The sequence below is a fragment of the Myodes glareolus genome, chromosome 6, assembly GCF_982192425.1.
Source record: "Myodes glareolus chromosome 6, mMyoGla1.1, whole genome shotgun sequence".
NCBI classification, from domain to species: domain Eukaryota; kingdom Metazoa; phylum Chordata; class Mammalia; order Rodentia; family Cricetidae; genus Myodes; species Myodes glareolus.
In genome coordinates this window covers 47,605,351-47,609,679 of record NC_142031.1, presented here as the reverse complement: position 1 = coordinate 47,609,679, position 4,329 = coordinate 47,605,351, and positions in this window count along the sequence as shown.

The window sequence follows — 4,329 nt, the reverse complement described above, 5'->3', positions numbered from 1 at the left end:
CACTTCTTCCAGGAAAAGAGGCGCACAAGACAGGAGGCAGACTAAGGTCCAGTGTTTTTCCTTTGGTTATTCCCTCTCCCACTAGGACTAATTATGCTTGGCTTCTGCATTAGAAGGATGCGGTAAGATTAGCAAGTCAGTCAAGTGGGGGGAAGTGCTTGAAGCAGAGAATGAAATAGGATTTAATTAACGAGGCCAGCGCTGAGAGCAGGGTGCTGCTACAGTTTCTGCAAATCCCACCCAAGCCTCCAGCACTGAGAGAAGAATTTGCCCCATTTTCCCCCAGCCCTAGAATTCTGCGATGCTTCCTGAGTGGAGGAGACACTAATGCAAGCTCCTCATGAGTCCCTGCCAGAAGGGAAAACTGGGGAGTTCGTAGCTTTTTCCTCCTCGCTGGCTGATCTGCATGTGCAGAGGGGAAAGGACACACACAGCGGAGCCTGGAAGTCAAGCAAGTAGGTGATGGGACAAGAGGACTTAGGTTCAAATCCTGGCTCATGCATTTCCAGGCAAGGAGAATTTAGGTAAAGCAATGCATACGACACCCTGATTCTTTATTTGCTCAAATAAGGGTAACACTTGTAAGGCTTGAGTAGTCTTGGGTTGGGCACATACCACCCAAGTAGGAGTCACGCTGCTGTTCGAATGGCTTGATCCATAACGGGTACTTGAAATACTGGGCTGACTCGAACGCCTTTGTCCGACACATGCTTACTGCGTGGTTTGCTGTGGACCAGGGAGTATGGATGCTGCATATCCCGGATGTGGCAGCCACAGAGACTGCCCTTACAGAGCTGACTGACTTGGGCAACAGATGATGGTCATCATACACACAGTTCCTCCCTTGCAGTTTTTTTTTTTCTCTTAAAAGGTGTCGCTTGGGTTGTTTTTAAAAGTGAATTCTGGCTCAGATGTGTAATCCCAGAATTTGGGAGGTAGAAGCAGGCTGGGAAGTTCAAGGTCATCTCCTGTTTGCCAGTTCCACACTAGCAAGGGCTACATGGACGTTCCAACCCTTAACCCACACACTCAAAGAAAGAAAAAAAGCCAGCCAAGATCCTGCTCAGGGGCTTCTACCCGTGAGAGCAGAAGGTTATTGTTTTAGAGTGGCCTCATCTTGCTAAGAATCAATTGAGAGCAGTGTACAGTGTGAAGGATGGAGCTAGTCTGGGCCTTTCCCTCCAGTGCTGCAGTTCAAACTGTTACATAAGTGGAAGACTGGTGCAGAGAAAACGAGGCTGGCTGGTTCAGGGAGAGGAAAGACCGGTTCCCACCAGCCTTCTCAGCACTCACCTGGGCTGCTAACTGACTGAAGTTGGTGAAAACATTGAGTTAACTTCTTTGTAGTAAATTAGATTATGAGGTGCCACTGTGAATGGGCAACCTATATGCCAGGGTCGATGTGCTAAGGACCCCTTCCTGTGCAGTTCATGGGATGTTCCCAGAAGCCCTCAGACGGGCGCGCGCTTATCCAGTCGATACTCTTTTCAACAGAGGAATAAATTCAGGCCAGCAAGGGTTGTGAACGGACTTCCACCGAACTCTACAGTCAGCGAGTGGTAAAGCGGCAAGACAGAAAGAGATCCGCTCCAGAGTCCCCGCGTGGTATTTCCACCATTCTGCCAGAGAGGAGCCTACAGAACGCTACAGAAGGGGCAGGAGCTGGCTGCAGACCCAGGGAGAGATGGAGCCGGTAGAGCAGGGCCACACTACCTGTGACGTCAGCTGCTTAGCGCCAGAGCTACCCCAGGAGTAGTACAGTGCAGGCTAGCCTATTGATTAGCTTGGGCAAATTACTTTCTCTTTTTAAATCTCGGTTTTCTCTTCTGCAAAATGGTAATTGAACAAATCTGGCAAGGGGGTAACAAGCTGTGATTCCAGAACTCAGGACACAGAGACGAGGACAAGTTCAAGGCCAGCATGGGCTACGCAGTAAGACTTTCAAAAAAAAAAAAAAAGTGCACAGAGTAAGTAAGTTATGTAATCTGTGGTAGAGTACTTATCTAACGTGCATGAGGCCCTGGGTTCAAACACTAGTACTGAAAGAAAGGAAGCAAGGAAGAAAAGGGAAGAAAGAGAAAAGCATGGATAAGGATGCAGAGAAATTAGGATCTGTACATTGTTGGTTGGAATGTAAAACGGTACAACCACTGTGGGACACAGTTCAGCTGTCCTATAAAAGGTAAAGGTTGAGTTACCACACAATCCAGCAGATTCACTTCTGAACTGAGTATATACTCAAGAGAAGTAGAAGTCGAGCCGGAAAGCAGTGTCTGTGGTCATTTTCATAGACGCGTCATTACAATAGTGGAAAGGCCCACCAGTGGAAGAGCAGATGGATCAGGGGTAGACAGACAGACAGACAGACAGACACACACACACACAATGCTGTATTTACCCTTAGAAAGGAAGGAACCTGTGAAACATGCTACCATATGGTTGAGGCTCCTAAGCAAAGTGAAATGTACCCGACGCTAGGAAACAGAAAGGATGGCGGGTAGGGCTAGTTTTCCAGTATCTAAAAACTCTGGCGTTTGGTAGCTGTGACGGGGGATACCTGCATTTTACCGTCAGCTTGGTTCATAATGAACTGAGCACTTGTAAATGGCCAAGGTGGTAAACCTTCTGTGTGTATTTCACCATCATTTAAAACAAGTCTACGTCTGAGGAGCGTTGTGTCAGATGAGATTGTGACTGCCACCCTCAACTCTTCAAATGCCCCAATCAAGAGGCCCCTGTGCTTTAAGAGAGGTTCCCCTTTCCAGACCAGAAGGGAGTGGAGAGCACCCAGATTTCACCCAGTATGGGGGCTGCATGGAGAGCTTGGTATTAGGGTTAGAGTTGGGGTTGTATTAAATCCCCGGAGGAACTTCACCGACTTCAAAGCGGTCACTTCTCACCACCCACAGCTCCAGAACAAGCAGCCTCCAGGCCAGGCTGGATGAGTAAGGCCCCACTTGAGGCCTCTACCACACACAGGTGCTCAGTTGCTACTACGCTGCCCAAGGTTCCAGTGGGGAAGAAGGAGTTCTTGCCCTCCCTGAAATGTCAGGCTTCTCTGTCCCCACTGGTGTTTGGCCTGGCTCTGTGCAGACAGGAGCAACAGCTTCTCTCCAGGGACACTTTGGTATGAAGATATCATCTTATTTAATCCAGTGGGTGACTGGCATCTACTTTTCAGATGTGAAAACAGAAGTTGAAAGAGCCACAGTGGCTAACTGAAGCTTGTGGCTGGGGGGGCGGGGCAGGGCAGGGGGAGCCTGGCTCTGAAGCAACCGCTCTGAGATTCAGTCACGGTGAGCCACTGCACTGAAAGCAGATAGATGAAAAGATCCTGAGTTGCTATTTCACAGTGTGCTTCACCTGAGGATTCTAAAGCATTTTTCCAAGAATTCTCCAGTCACATATTGATTATTTGCTCTGCAGATACCGCAGAGGGCTGGGATTATAAAACAGCAGGCCACAGTTGTCCCTGTCCCTGGGTTTGCAGTCAACTGGGCAAAAAAGTGCTAGGTGATAGATAACGTTTACTGGTGTGGCTGGGGCCGTGCTATTTAATCAATGCAAAAGAGGGAGGAGGAGGAAGAAGAAAAAGAAAAGAAAAAGGAAAAAGAAAGAAAAAAGTTAACTTGTGAAGTTCTACTATTTTCCAGTCAAAATTCCATGGCTTACACAGGGTTCACACTGATCTGTGGTCCATTCAACTCTGACGTCCCTAGGCCACAATGGCTTCTCAGAGCCTGCTGCAAAACAAAGACAGAATTTGAGCAGACACAGGCTGTAGAACTTTTTGACAACTGGATAAAATTATTTTTAAATTGATCTTGTAGGGTCAGAAGGGTCAGTTCAGGAGGTCCAGGTACTTGCTACCAAGCCTGAACCTGAGTTCAGTCCTTGGAATATACTTGGTAAGAGGAGAGACCTGACTCCTGCAGGTTACCCTCTGGCCTCAGCACTTTGCACACCCTTCCCCCACAATAGGGAAATGAAATTTAAAGTTTTGCCTAGCGTTTTGTTTGTTCATTTATTCCTTTGAAGTGACTCATTTGGTTTTGTTTTATTGCTCTGTAGTGAATTGGGATGAAGCAGCAGTTGCCTTGCCACGGACAGGTTGAGAAGCATTGAAAGCAACAGTAGACCTGGGCATCACTGGGCAAAATCTAACGCCACACCTGCCCATGGCTGTCCTCGGTCACACTACTCTTATTCTCACCACCCGGCTTCCATTCTGATAGTCTTCTCCAGTACCCATGAGGCTTGCATTTTACCATCCTTCTCAGCCTCCCTGGCTGGCCAGCCACCGACCTTTCACCTACCATCCTTGTGCTG